This window comes from Colias philodice, chromosome 26, assembly GCF_061535455.1.
Source record: "Colias philodice isolate Cphi_HAF_F1 chromosome 26, ilColPhil1 Martin Lab GWU primary, whole genome shotgun sequence".
In the NCBI taxonomy this organism is placed as follows: domain Eukaryota; kingdom Metazoa; phylum Arthropoda; class Insecta; order Lepidoptera; family Pieridae; genus Colias; species Colias philodice.
The window spans coordinates 1513258-1530140 of NC_143111.1; the positions used below are offsets into that span (position 1 = coordinate 1513258).

A 16883-nucleotide genomic window follows, 5' to 3' on the forward strand; every position below is an offset into this window, starting at 1 on the left:
AGCTAGTATTATTATAAAGAGGACGCAAATTGTGTTGTGAAGTCAGTTAAAAATCTTACAATAAAATACTTAAATTACTCGTGAAAGTTGAAATTAATATTATATTCGCATTCTTGTAGGAAAATAATACATTGTTACCTAATGCAGTGTGTATAATTTTCATATTTTGCGAATATTTATAAAAACTTATAGAAGTTACAAGCTTCTTTTTCTTGCAATAACGAGAAAGTCATATTTTTATATCTACCTAAAATGCATTCAGCAAACAACTGAATTCAATTCAGTTCACCCGTTTCGTAGCTAGAGATAGATAAACAAGATATTCTAAAATAATCAGAGAACCTACGAATAACGTTTTTATTCGTAGCAGAAAACCAAGTTTACGAGCTGTGGCAGTAAATGAAATAAAATAAAACAGACAGAATACAAATTTATTTTTATTTTAGTATCCATTGCATAAAATTTAATATTTTACAATTAATTCGTTCTGACAAATATATTTTGTAAACATGTCTAAATTTTATTTGTTTTTCATTACCAATATTTAACAACACATTATTTTGTGTGTTTATTGTACGTGAGTATACGGTATACATTTAGAAATTAAAGGAGTAAGTATTCAACGCATTTTAAACACGATTTATTCACTATAGCGTTTCCCCGTGACCACGCTCACTTATCACTGTATGTATAGTTTTCGAAACTTCATTCTAAATCATAATAATAAACTGAATAAATCGTGTTTAAAATACGTTATGAGTTTTTATTTCTACAACAAGATCCTTACTAACGTAAATTAGTAAACTTAGAGAAATATTATACATTAGACAAGATTAAAAATTATATCACTTTTTCGTTCATAATGTTCGAAGCTATTTATATAATACATTGTGTATTTTACATTTCTATAGATTAAAAAAAATACAAATGACAAAATACAGACATCACAGTATATTAGAGTATCATTAATCTTCTGTTCAATACAGACGAAGCTTAGTTCAGTTCACCTTTAATGTATCAGGGTATTGAACTTGTACTGAAACGCTATTAATGTATTTTTTATATTTGTATGCTTTGACATATTATGAAATATAAAACAACTAGCTGTGCCCCACGGTTTTACCAGCATTGCTCCGCTCCTGTTGGTCTTAGCGTGATGATATTATATAGCCTTTAACCTTCCTCGATAAATAGGCTATCTAACACCGAAATAATTTTTCAAATCGGACCAGTAGTTCCTGGAATTAGCGCGTTCAAACAAACAAACTATTCAGTTTTATAATATTAGTATAGACATCTATAAAAAGATAGAGCCTGTTGGTATAAAAATCATATTACCTATTACAAAACATGTGATACAAATTTGAAATTCTTAATCAGAATATATTTTATTGACTAGGTACTTGTATTGATCAGACAAAAAACACATAGGTACATATGGAATTGTCCTTTTAGAAACTACACAATAGACGAACAATATCATGAATATAACGACCCACTATTGAGGAAGAGAAATATTTCTAAACTTATTAAATTATATGCAAAAATGTCAACTCAAAAGAGGAAGTAGGTCGAATCCAATATTAAAAATTCGATTATCCAGAGACACGACGAGAGGTAAAGCCAATAAATTCTGTAAAAATTATAGAAATCTGAGCTATTCAGAGGATTAATGCATTGACTTTTCCTTGGTTTATTACACCTTGAATATCATAAAGGAAAAATCATTCTCCCTGTAAATATTAACCTAGGTATCTGAAACAATATTTATTCAAATGTTTGTTATTTATTATAATTCAATTTGCTTGCCTATCCATGATGTTTTACTTTTATTTGATACTAGATGATGAGCTTCGCCCGCGTTTTCAAAGGAAAACCCGCATGGGATTTCCGGGATAAAATCTATCCTATATGTTAATCCAAGTTACCCTCTATATGTGTGTTAAATTTCATTTTAATCGGTTCAGTAGTTTATGCGTGAAAACCATACATACATACAAACCTTTCCTCTTTATAATATTAGTATAGAAGAAGAATAATTAATTAAACAGTTGCGAAACTATTGTAAAACATATTGTTGGATCGCAAAAAAGCACTCGCTATGCTTTGCATGAGTCGTGCAATAAATATTTCAGAAAAAGATAATAATTATATACTAAAACAATACATATATTATTAGGTATTTATGACGTATTTTGGAACCTAGTAAATAAGAATACAAAGTTTTCCGGGAACCCAAGGAAAGCTTTATCTTCTATACATATAATAAATCTGTAGAAGGGTCAATTCTGTACATTGAAAATATTGAAAAAATAAATAGCAGGGGGTGTTACTGGATCGATACCAAACCCAAATATATAATTAATATAAAAAATTTTGTTTGTCTGTCTGTCTGTCTGTCTGTATGTGAAGGCATCTAACGGCAAACTAACGGTTCGATTTCGATGAAACTTGGTATAATTATACCTTATTATCCTGGGCATAAAATAGGCTACTTTTTATCCCGGAAAAATACGTAGAAATAAATAAATCTTAATTTTTCCGCGCGGACGGAGTCGCGGGCGGAAGCTAGTAGTAAATACATATAAAGCTTTACAATGGTCGAATAAAAACTCTTACTGTTCAACGTAATTAAAGGGAGCTTAATAAGTACAGATAATTAAAATTGAATAATGAAAGTAGAAAGAAAATTGACTATTTAATACTACACTACGTTTATAAATAATTTCAAGTCAAAAATCATAACATTTTTGACTCCACAGACATATTTTGATTAAATTCAGACCATTCGTACACCACAAGGAACATTTAATCAACGTGAAACCTTCAAAAATATTTACATGCATGTAATTTATGCATTGCGCAGTACAGGGTGTGATATTTTTATGGAGTCTGATACCATAGGCGGGGGTTGCGCGGGGCGGTCCCGGCACAAGCGACTCGGCTGCCGCGCTGTGCGAACGTGCCCTAAGCGCTAACTAGTGATGTGTCGTGATGAGTGACGTTTGATAGTGTTGTGCTGTGTACCAGGAATACGTTCCGTATGGTGAGTAACGGATTTTTATGGTGATATTTTTTTTTCAGCAAACGTTGATTGTAATATTTCAAGTTCAGGTTCATATTGCAGGTGGTAATGATATTTTTATTATTTTATTGTCCGTGTTATTAAATAATATTTACTATCAATTTATTTATTGTAAAAACAATGCTTTAATTATCTGTTATTGCTCAATAATCATTAAAATATGACAATAATTTTTTAGGCACCAAAATCAAATAATTAATTAGTTTATTCTTATAATAAAATACTATTATTTATATAAGGGACAGTGTACATAAGAAATAAAATCTGAAAGTTAAAACGAAATTAAATATTTTAACAAAAAGATAAGAGAGCTCTACGATATCTTACTCGAAAATGACGCTAGGGAATTAGATAAAATGGAAACGTGCAACAATTATTAACTTTTCTTAATTTTCATTCATATTTTTTAAACATACTGTATTTTTGGATTGCTTGCATAATACTCCGCCTCTTAACCTACTTAACATTTAAAATCGTATCATAAATAGTAAAATTAACTGGCAGTCCTCATACTATTTATAATAATTGTGACACAGATAATAAATAGTAACATTTTTTTTATTCAATCGCCTATTAATAGTCACATAAATAATATATAGTAAAAAATAATGTAATTTATTTACAAATCCCATCATCTTTTACAAGGATCCTTCTTGTATCCCATAAAGATTCGGAATCCCATTTAAGGAAACGCATAATACCTACTTGTTATCGAAGTCTGTCATTTGCAGGTGACGCATTTATTTATCCGACTTCGCTAAAAATAATATTTTATGGTTTTGCTCTACCTACCTATGTAGGTTATAGAAAGCTAAAAAAACAGGGTTAAGCAGGGGCGAGCAACTAGTATTTAAAGGTATATAATATTAATAATAAAACATCTATTATTATAATATTATAATAAAAGTAATATAAGGAGATTTTTTCATAAATTCAATCAACTGTATAATATGATATCGGATTTAATTACATAAATTATATTAATATTCACAAAACATTTAGAAGGCCCTTTTTTCCATACATATTCTTTCATCCTATTCAGTCAGTTGGAAAGATATTGCTGTAAGAGGTACTACCAAAGTCTACGATTATTATCTTTTGTATTAAAAGAAAATCGTCTTTCGTGTATTAATGGCACAAAAAAGATATTTATTGGAAGCATTTTATAATTATTAACGAGCTTTCCGCCCGTGGCTTCGCCCGCTTCATCTAGATATCTTCACATAGGGACATAGGGACAGAAAAAGCAACTTTGTTTTATACTCTGTAGTGATACCATAATAAACTATTAGACTATTTTCAATGCTTATCTCCATCACGGTATATCCATTCTATATAAAAAAAACTTTACAATTAAAATACATTTTTATAAATAAATTCTACTGTAGTTTTAGTAGGTAATTGTCGCATATCCACGCGTCGAGGACACTTCATTGCCGCAGTACTCTAACGATGTTAGTGTTACAAAAATGATATCACGTAAATTGAATAAACTAAATTCATGCATAATAATTATATGTAAGTCATTTTTAACACATGGCCCCCTTAGCATATTCCCGGTTTTCGGTTTCGGTTTCATTTTTTTTTCGTCTTATGAACCACTCCCTTCAGATGATGAGAGATTTGTCTTGACCTGAAGAGATGTAATTATTCTAGCATTTAATATATAACATTAGTAGGTAGAAGTTTTTAAGGGGTTTATTTTTACCTGATAATAAAATTGAATTAACTTTACCTTCGATTTTCACATATTTGTCGGATTAATTAGGCGATGTTATAATATAGACTATAAGTTATTATACTAATACTTAAAAATTAATACATTTAAAACTTTATACGAAGCGAACGAGATATTTAAGTAGATATAACTATATCTAAACTTTAATCATGCATTATGATAAACTTATACGCGAATGATAATATAATAAGTAATTTGAGATACTCATTACTTATTCAGGTGAAAATTTAAAATATAATAGTATTTTATTGTTCTTTTTCTCATCGCAAATGGTTAAATCGATTAATATTATAAATAATAATATAAATAATAATATTATAGAGTTCCTTGCCGGCTGTTATCTGTATAAATTATTTCCGAACAGTTGGCAAATAATTTTAATGTATTACGATTCAGAAACACTCCTAAAATAACTTTAGTTAAATAAATTATTTTAGAGTTTCTATAAATCAATATGAGAAGTAATTTCTGTAGAAGTTTTGGCTACGAATTTATTATAAAGTAGGTACCATCAAATATGCGAATTGAAATTATTTTAATTGTAAAGTTTGAAGACAGTTATAGGTATAATAGTTTTGTACGAATTTGTTGAATTTACATAATATCTGCGGGCTTCTCAGTTATGGAAGCTTTTATTAATATATTTCTCCAGCTTTTGCCTGCGGCTTCGCTCGCGTTATAAGTATTATAATAAATTAGGTATCGTATTTATATTTTATTATAATTAATCAAAGTGCTTTCTTAGCGGATGCCTACGTCATAAAATCTGTTTCATACAAACTTTTATCCCCTATTTTATTCTGTTAGGGGTAGAATTTATCAAAATTCTTTCTTAGCGGACGCCTACCTCCTAACATCTACCTGCATGCCTTTCAGCTCGATCCGTGGTTTGGCCTGTGTGTTGATAAATCACATGTCAGTCAGTCAGTCACCTTTGAGTTTAATATATTTAAAAGATAATTAAATAAAATTGCCAACGCGTAATAAAATACGTAAATTAATATAATAATAAATAATAATTGAAACCATTATGATACCTATTTGATATAAAATACACAATTTAGGGCCGATTTTTCAATGCTTGGATAAAACTTATTCATCGAATAATGTATAAAACTACCATTATAAGAACGTATCTATTCTAATTTCCCGTATTACCGAAAGTTTACGTGACATTTTAATATTATCGTGTAATACTTTATTGGACGGATAAGTTCTATCCAAGCATTGAAAAATCGGACCTTAGTCAATTATATTCATTTATATAACTAGAAGATAACAACATGCTATAAACCAAATCTTCAATAAATCACACTTCATATTTTTATTCATTCAAACCATTCATTCACTTCGTATCTAACCTCTTAAATCCATACTACTCTCATGAAGCATTTCAATTTGAACGAATAAAAATGTATTCGATATTCGAATTTAAACCGCGAAATAGAACATTTAATTAAAAACCGCTGGCCGAAGTTCGAAAACTCTTGTAATTTAAAGCGCTTATAAGAGGCAAAAGGTATGAAAGGTGAATGAGTTATTTCGTTCATTCGTTCAACGGTTAAGGATTGATTGATCGGCTTTAGGATCTGAATTCTAGATTTGAATTTAATGATTTACTTTGATGTATTATGATGAATACAGGATGATAGTATATTTTTGTTGATGGTGCTACATTACGTGGAAAAATATTGTTTTAATGTGAAAATAATCTGTAATGCGAAATGCGTTTGGTATGTGATATAATAATTGTAGCAATTCAATTATTATTTTTGTACAAAAGTTATTTTGTAACGTAGTATACAGTTTTTTAAAATAAGTTTCGCATTAGGTTTCATAATTTTTTCGTGGCAATGTAACTTGAATTTACTACTATTTATTATATATTTGCAAGGGACAAAAAATTTATTCACTATTTGTAATTTTTTATGAATTGCAATAAATGTGATTGATCATTTAAAATATAGAAACGTGTGCATAAAGCTCTCTAACTGATAATTAACGAAATTGGTTAAATCACTCGCAAAATCGTTTATAAAATTCATACAATTTTCGCAAACCTGTTAAAATAATTGAATATACCGATTACCTTTCTATCTTGAATTGAAATCAGTTTAAGTACGTAGTTATTCTGTGAATGCCATCTCAAGGAAAACGGTCAAGTGGAACTTAATTAAAAAACAAGCAGAATGTATATTTTTATTGAATCTTTAGTACTTATCAAAGCGTTTTAAAGAGATTTATTTTTAAAGTTATTGAGATTTGAGAAGATTTATTAATTTGGGACTGTGTTTTCTTTAATTTCATATTTTAAGTTGTCTAAGAGTCTAAGATGTTTTTTAAGTTTCAGTTAAAATTAAAGTCATGATTATTATAATTTTTCAATTTACATTTGTGGTTTTATAGAATGAATTTTGGATCAGAATTAAAGATAACTAAGTATTAATTTTAACTTTAAGTTATTATACTTGTTATTTTTTTATGTGTATGTGCTGTGAAGTATCGTAATTGTAAAAACTATTTATGAACTTCATCTATAACTTAGTAATGCTTAATAATTTCATAATATTAATATTGAAATATCTCTAATTTCATAATATTAATTGTAAAATCAAACACATTATAAACAAGATATATTAGTGCAAGGCACTGGGAACATCATTTTAGATAAGTGTAATTAATCACTCAAGTTAAGACATTTCTTACAGTTTTGAGGTTTTGCAATTATCATCTTTTGTCATATTAACACTGGTAATTTGTTTTCTGTACATAATTGCTGTCAGTTACAGTTTCAAACATACTAGCTTTCCGCCCACGGCTTCGCCCGCGTAGTCAAAGGAAAACCTGAATAGTTGCTTTTCCCGTGAGGTTTCCGGGATTAGGTAATCCTATCCTATGTTGCGTGTTGGTAGTAGCTAGCTTTGTACTAAATTTTATCCAGATCAGTGCAGTGATTTAGGTGACAGACAGAATTACTTTCCTATTTATATTATTAGAATATATTGTTAATGTATTTTCGCTTCTTTACACATTTAATACAGTTATTTTATATTTATGATGATTCGGAAGTTCTTTAAAGAGACAAAGTTGCAAGAAGAAATGTGTTTGATAAACACAAACAATCGTTAAAACAAATTATAGGAACTGTTCATTGCTTTTCGTTTGTTAAATAAAAGCTTGCTACGTTGGAAATGTTTGAGAAAATTCTGGAAAAACTTACACTAATGGAGTTGAAGATTCGAAATAAAATGAACAATTCTAATAATATTCTTTTCAGTTTAATTCAATTTAAAGTTGTTGTTTTAATTGTTTTATTATTATATTTTGACAGGCAGATTCGTGTATATTTTGAATAAAATGGTTGGGTAAATAACTTGACTTTTGATTGATTGTAATTGCCGAGTAGCCGAGTGATGTTATTTAGGTATTTTTTGGAGTAGGTTCTATTAGACTAGTTGTTAACTTAAACGTCTACGTCTTGATCCTATCTATATATCGAAGTCTATCTATTTGGCAAATTTCATTAAAATCCGCACAATTTTTACACGATTCAGTAGGTAAACAAAACATGAACTTTTATATATTAGGTACTAGGAATTCAATCAGGGCAACCGACACAGTTCAATATTTGAAATAAAACTAATCCATACGTATGTATGAACTTAAAATTGGATGTATCAAATAACGAAAGCTCCGTCACAATTAAATCGGTTTGAACGGAATTGTTTTAGAAAAAATGTTCGTATATTTGATGTACAATATTTATTTAGCAGTTCACAGCCCGCGGATTATGGGCACTTCACTTACGTTATATTGCACTATAATTTATCTCATGCAAATATTATCTAAATAATATTATAAATGTGTATGTTTGTTTCTCTATCAAGCGAAAACCACTTAACAGATTTTGATGATATTTGGCAGTGGTGTAGCTTATGAACCAGAATGTCATATTATAAGCTATAGAAATATTTCCTGTCGAATCGAATGCGATCGAATCCGTGCGGTTCTAAAGCATGTGACTTTTCTATGTATAAAATTCTCGTGTCACAGTGCAACTAAACTTCTGCAAAACGACTGGACCGTTTCTTTGTTTTACAAAATAATAATATATGTAAATAACTGCGACACAAATTATTATTTTTCATGCTAATCATGATAATAACTCATAACTATTATAAAGGCGAAAGTTTGTATGGATGTATGGATGTATGGATGTTTGTTATTCTCTCACGTAAAAACTACTGAACCGATTACAATGAAATTTAGCACACATGTAGAGGGTAACTTGGATTAACACAAAGGATAGGTTTTATCCCGGAAATCCCACGGGAACGGGAACTATGCGGGTTTTCCTTTGAAAACGCGGGCGAAGCCGCGGGCGGAAATCTAGTAACTCATAATTTTCTGTTTATAACAGCTAGTAAACATATTAGTTACGTATACATATTTATAAATATCATCAATATAATATACTTTGGTGATGGCACGTCGATTCATCTAAATTGCGTGACGTGCCGATGCGTGAAATATCATATTGACAGAACAAAAATGACTGATGCCATATTATATTTTGTCACTCCATTGCTACGAAGAAGAAGTAATTGAGAAAATATAATTGGAAAAAAAAAGACTGGATTTCGGATTTGGTGAAATATCTTATAATTTAAACTAAATTCCCTGAAAATCGATTTGCGTGTAAGTTTGCGTGTATGTCATGTATTGTTTATGAATGTAGGTACTTTATTAAATTGTAAAATATAGACTATGTATTAATATTATAAATGCGAAAGTAACTCTGTCTGTCTGTCTGTTACTTAATCACGCCTATAAACTACTGAAGCAATTTTCATGAAATTTGGTATGGATATATTTTGATATCCGAGAAAGGACATAGGTTACTTTTTATCCCGGGAAAATGACGCAATCCCGGAAATCCCACGGGAACGGGAACTATGCGGGTTTTTCTAAGACTGCGCGGGCGAAGCCGCGGGCGGAAACCTAGTAGGCCATAAATTAAGTTCGTATCATTGTTTAATTGTTTTGTGACTTTTTGCAACTATTTAAACGCAATAAAAAATAACCACAGAACAAAATGTCGTAGTAAATAACTAATAAGTCCATTATAATGCTACAGTTTATATTCTATACATGATATAAAAGTTTTCTTATAACACACAATAAGTAAGAAATGTAAGTAGGTAAAAGAACTGGCCATTGAATAATTGACTATATCTGACTTTCTTCATACAAGTAACATAGAATCTCATACAATATGAAGTTACTAAGTATCTTCTCCATTGGTTCGGAATTTTTCTTTGAAAACTTCTTAGAAATAGTTTTCCCAGTCTATAAATATAAGAATTCAATTCAAATTCTTATCACACTGACAAGCTGACCCGGAAAACTTTGTACTTCTTCAGAATTATTAGTACCTTTGTTGTTTCCATAGAAATGTTTTTTTAAAGCTCATTTTTAACCAGCTTTCTCTCACGGCCTAGCAAATATGAAATTTGGGTTTAAAAGAATACAGTATTGATTTTTCGCTCCGAAATTATTTCTGGGATAAAATACTAAAAAAATATTGTTTTAACATTCTAAACACTGTATAAACAGAAAAACGTGTTGTTGTTTTTTAAGCACAGTTGAGCATAATATAATAAGATGCACTTAATCATAGATATTTGAAATCAAGGATATTCAGATAAATGTGACTTAACGTGATGATATTATTATAGCCTTCCACAAAAAATGAGCTATCTAACACAGAAAGAATTTTTTAAATCGGACCAGTAGTAGATTAGCGTGTTCAAACAAACAAACTCTTCAGCTTTATCTATACTAATATTATAAAGAGGAAAGGTTTGTATGTATGTATGTATGTATGGTTTTCACGCATAAGCTACTGGACCGATTTTGATGAAATTTGGCACAGATAATCTTTAGACCCTGAGAAAGAACATAGGCTACCTTTTATTGCGAAATATGTAACCATGAGCGAAGCCGGGGCGGACCGCTAGTAATATTAGTATAAGATCAAACAGTACTAATCAACAAGTCAACGACGAAAAGATAAACCGAACATAATATTATGAAATACAATTCAATCGAATTATTTGAAACACAGCGGAGCGTGAAATTACACATTTTAATCATTTACTTTCAAAGGAGTAGGCTCAAAGATATTTGGGGTATTGTTTAAGGGTTTCATACAAAATTTTGCACAAAGGCTCCAAAAGTTGTATCTAGATTATGTTTTCAATGAGTAGGTTTGAATTTGATGTTTTTCGCTCAAAACTGGGATTTTGAGAAAATACACAATTAATATTAATAATTTATAAGGATTTGTACGTAGAAAGTTCAATTTTCTGTTTGCAAGTTGAAATATAGAATTCATAATTCTTATATATTTTGTTCAGAAATTACAATAAGGAAGGCAATTATTTTTAACTATACTTGCGATAATTCTTATTAAAAAAAATGTATGCGTGTACTAGAGTACACACGTAAGAAGTGAAACTTCTTTAAGACCTTAAAAATGTCACGAGTATGGCGTAACGCAAAATGTCACGCGTACGGCGTAACGCAAAAAATGTCACGCGTACGGCGTAACGCAAAAATGTTACACTAAATTTTTGTCCAACCCCGATAAAGAAGTTTCACTTCGATAATTATTTTATTATAATAATAATATGTAAATATTTACTCTACCTAATTTTCTTCATTCATAAGATACTTAACGCTTAACGCTCTTATATGTACATATAACATTTACCTAAGTACTAGAGCAAGTTAGTTATACGCATAGCAACAGGCAAAAGAACCTTAAAAATATATTTTAGGTAAGAATTTAAATAATGTCGTTTGTGTAAAGACTGTCTCTAGAGAAATCAAAGGTACTTACGTAGAATTTGATCAGAGAACCGAGATATCTTAACCCGGCGTCATTGTGGTAGAAAACAGATACGCGAACGTTGAGGTGGGTCAATATTACCCATATATTTTATAGTTGGTATTTCTAAACTTTTTAAGAAAATTAGTATTCTGTGTTATTATTATAGGATAAAGGTATTCTGGTTTTGATAATATGAAATAAAAATAATAATTAACCAACGTTTTATTCACTTTTATCAACTTTGACATAAACTCATAAAAATAGGAACAAAATATAGACCTCTTACGTTTTCATGTCATTACTACGCTAATAACCAGTAATTTTGGTTACAAATAGCATTTTTATAAACTTAAGTCTAATATATTAGAAAAAATCTTTAACAAAGCTAATTAGAATCTTCGTTGTAAATGAAATCAATAACAGAAAGACATGATGCGTTCAGGACAAATAGATTTAGGGCAAGCTTGACAAAAATGTTTTGTTTTACTATTTTTTTATCCGGACACACTAAACATCTTTTGCGGGAATTGCAGGTGGCTCCTCTGATGATCCATCAATAAATTCTTTGATTCTTTTGCCCATTTGTCATTGCTATCGATTCAATTCCTGGCGAATTTTCGAATGTTCTAAGACAAGACCTAAGTTATTCAAAAAATTACGTCGCTTATCGCTTGGTTTGTTTTTATTTATGCGACGTATTATAAGCGCATTAATTCCTGTGTGTCCAACATGGCATAAAAATTGTCAGGGGCCACCTTTTGGAGTTACGACTCACATCATATGAGGCGCAAAGTTCATCAGCGACGTCAACCCCATATTTAGTTTTATTGTAAAAGGTATTGAATTCGGGTTTTCGCTTTTCTCCGCTTGAAACACACTCCGCACTCTAACATGATCCTCTTCATCAATTTCATCATCATAATAAGGTAAGTCTGAGTCAGACAAGAGTCTAAACCCGCCATGATACGTGATATTTTCTATTCTATCCGTTTATAGTACCTATTTTATAATAAGTACCTGTTGGACAAACAAAAACATTAAATTCACAGAAACAAGCAAAAAGCATGTTTGCAGACACCAAGAAATCCTACACAACAGTAAAAATCGATAACTTAGCAGTGGCGCGAAATTGTTGCATCAATTGTGAGGATGGGTCATATTTACCTTTTTCGAAAATACACACGTGTAGCTCCAAGTACACTCGACGTCGAAAGGATGTCACTTCCAAAACGTTTAATGTACATTGTTAGCTCCAGCTACTACAAAGAACAGCACAATCGTGCACGTAATTACAAAGATATTGTAAATTATAAACAAGCTGGGTCATTTTGACCCAACCTCAATGACGCCGGGTTAAGCGAAACAGATCTATTGTTTAAATGCTTTATGTAATGTCGTTTGTTCTCAAATACTTGCGATTATAAGTGGCTGATACGACTCGAAGCTTCATATACATTTGTATGGAGTGGATCGTCTCTTAGCCGATTCAACCAAGAATAGGAACGTCAATGACCTAGCTGTGTTACCTACATGTCATTTGAAAACCCCTTTTATGTTTATAACATAAATTTAAATGCAAATTCTTTTATTAATTGCTTGAACACGTACATAAGATGTTTGGCATGCAATCGTTATTACTTATCGATACCTACAAAAAATAATTTAACTTAATTGAAATAGTAGTAGTAGTCCCAATTCGATTAAATCTTATATATAAAAATGAATCGCAAAATGTGTTGGTAAGCGCATAACTCGAGAACGGCTGAACCGATTTCGATAATTCTTTTTTTATTATAATATTTATTATATTCCTTGAAGTACGAGGATGGTTTTTATGTAGAGAAAACGTAAATATGTACCACGGGCGAAGCCGGGGCGGACCGCTAGTACCTAATAAAATTATGTCTATATTATTCTAATGTCACAGTTTAAAAATGTCAGCGTGTTTAAAAAAAATAACAAATAATAATTAATCGTTAATAATTATACTCTATTTAAGACTTTATGCTGCACGATGTACGTAGCTTTTGCTTAACAAAGACAATTAATTGGTTTGAATTCAAAGCTATAAGGTCGCAATATGGCGCTAAGTCAATTTTATTCTTAGTTGGATCGCATAGTATTTTAGAGCAGGATAGTGACTCAATATTTCACATAGGTTTTTTAGAATCTGATATCTATGTTGAGCCTAAGTTTCATTGCAAATACTAGTGAGAGTAAGAATGCTTTTCTATCGCCAGATGGTTGTAGTTAACGACCCAACAATACAGTGGGTAATGTCCCTATAAATGACGCAAAAGGATCTGGGTTCTATCTTCAGTACGAGGAAATGTTTTAGTTCATACCTACATGGTAGAGTCTGGTGGTTCTCAATAAAATAGGGTTTAATACAAATAAAGTATTAAATTTTTGATTAAAATGCTTTATTGTACAAATTATAAGTAAACCTTTACAAATAATTTAAATAGGTACTAATATTTTGCACAAAAGGCGGCCTTATTGCTGGACAGCAATCCCTGCCAGGTAACCTGGTAGGAGAGTAAGTACGAAAGTACGTTTTTACATAAAAAGTCGAACATAATATATTATGTCCAGTTATTATGGCTTTATAGTTTAAGACAAATAAGTACCTGGATTAATTGATTTTTGCGACACGTGTTGCTCACAAACTTACTCGCTAGAAGTACTTAGTAACTACCAAACTCCAAGTACATTAATAATATTATTCTCGATACACGCCATATCCCTCATAACGTAATTAAAATCCTTATAATAGATTGCTGATTACACTACCAAACTTCCTTGTCTCTATTTAGAAACAAGCAATGTATAATTAACAAGAATTACTATCTTATTATTTCGCCCACGTCTTCCACAAGCGTGTAATAACACATAATTATTATTATTCAACATCATAAATTAATAATAACAACAATTGACATTGAAGAATTTATCATTTTCAAATGAATAAGGAAGACGTCAAATTTATGATACGGGTATAACAGGAAAATTGGTTGTGTAGATTTTTTATTTGATCAATAAAGGTTATCGTGGTTATTATTTTTTATTCAATAGATAACTATGTACTTATTTTAATACTTATTGCGTTAGTAGGTACCTAATATTTTTACATAGTTTCATAGAAAATATGAAAACGAAATCTTCGTAATTTAAGCTTAAAACAAGTCCTTTATAAATCCTTATCTTGTTATAAATAAAAACTTTGGTAAGTGTAGCGATAAATATTTAGTATTTGAATTTTATTAGGTAAGTACCTAGGTACTTATCCTATTAAAAACACATACAATATAAGTACAAACAAGGAAGAGCGTATTTATTTTTAAAATACCGGCAAAGCACCTGTAACACTACCAGTGATACAAATTTATGGGCGGTGGTGACCACTTAACATCAAGTGGCCTATCTGCTCTTTCGCTTGCTCTACCATATAAAAAATAAAGTTGTGTAACTTTATAAGAGCAAGCTATAGTGCTGCAGCTTAAAATGTAATAAAATGTACAATGTCTAAATATTGTTATATGATATAATACATGTAAATATCTAGATTTTTTTGTATTATGAGTAGAACTTTTACCAAGTTGTTTGCAGCTTGACTTATAATTGACATATTTACGTGTGTACGTACATATTATACATATGTACATTTCAGATAGATATAAAAGTCATATTTCCCATACATTTAAATTATATATGAACCGTGTGCAAAACAAGAACAGGCTCCAGTTATTTGAGACAGCAATAAATTTTACAATACTGTATAAATCATAGGATTATGATCACTGTTACAGATACATTTGATAATCTGTCAGTTATAACTTTTTATTTAATCTGTGAATAGTTTTTACGAATAAATTTGTTTTATAACTGAATTTATCAGCTTAGATTGGAGATAGTTATTGATATTTTTCTATGATTAGACATTAAAAATATTTGTTCGTTCAATATAATATTTTATCTTCTAGATCAGTTTTATGAATGGATCACATTTATTTATAAGTAAGGAGTTGCGTCGCTACGTGCGCGCACTTTCAAACTAGCCCATGGGTGGAGAGACAAAATTGTTGCGGAAACAAAATAGTTGCGGAGACAAAGTTGCTCGTGCGCGCTAGCTCTAATTCGATTTCATCTATTTTCATTAAAATATATTCGTTTCTTTATTGATCCTCTAATTTTTCTTTTGCTCATAATTTTAGAATAACTTAATAAGTTATGAAAGTGTATTATTTATCGTTCAAAATTAGAAATTAATGAAACCCTAATATGAGGCTTTTTTTTAATAACACGTAGGTAATACTCTCATATTTTATCCATTCTTGTGTTTTAATTATTGGTCACAAAATCTAATAAGTACTATGCGTTTATTTTACTAATACATAATATCTACTGTTTTATATAACAGCTATTCTCAATCAAATCACTATTTTCATTTAACTACATACTCATATCAATTCCGAAATTGTTACGAACCATTGAGTTACTATGTACTACGTACTAGAGAGGGCATCGCTACCACACTATTTGTAACACGAGTTAGAGCCAAGAGTCTCAAACATCGCTTCAATCTATGACTAACTAGCCGCCCCACGCGCGCCCCGCACCGCCGCGATTGTCGCACAGATGTTCATGTTCTTATATTATTTTGTTTATTGTTTATACATACAGTGGTGGACGTTTAATTAGAAACATGTAACACAATGAAGTAGTCTTCAAATTTATTTACATTTGTGTATTAACGTATTAGAGATTAAGCATTATTTCATATGTAATAAAACACCCGTTTATCTAGTTTTATGAGAAATTGCTTAATTTTAATCAAACGTTAGCTTAAATTAATAAAATTAAACAACTTTTAGTGAAGTCTGATTTCCGAGTATTTTCAGTCTGGACAAAAAATTAGAAACAGCATGGTTCGAGTGTTCCAAAGTCAAAACCTGTTGAAATGCCGCCAATATTTTTTTATTCTACAAATATTTGCACCGTTTTTTAAACATTCCATCTAAAAGTTTCTGAAAATTAATTTGCTTTGCAGTATAAATGGGTAAAAGTAAGATAACAAATCTTGCAATTTTCCTGTAACTCCAGTTTTTGTCAAAATGTAAACTTAAAATTATTTTTCATGTTGATGGGTCACAAATCTTACTTTT

General features: G+C 30.1%; 1 protein-coding gene across 1 annotated transcript in view; it reads left to right on the plus strand.

The window, feature by feature from the left end:
• Positions 1 to 2931: 2931 nt before the first annotated feature.
• Positions 2932 to 16883, plus strand: part of LOC149476751 (uncharacterized) — a 52359-nt gene continuing 38407 nt past the window's right edge. Inside the window, exon 1 of the mRNA XM_089711201.1 lies at positions 2932 to 3046. The gene's annotated coding sequence lies outside the window, so the exon portion shown is untranslated. The remainder of the gene's footprint in view (positions 3047 to 16883) is intronic.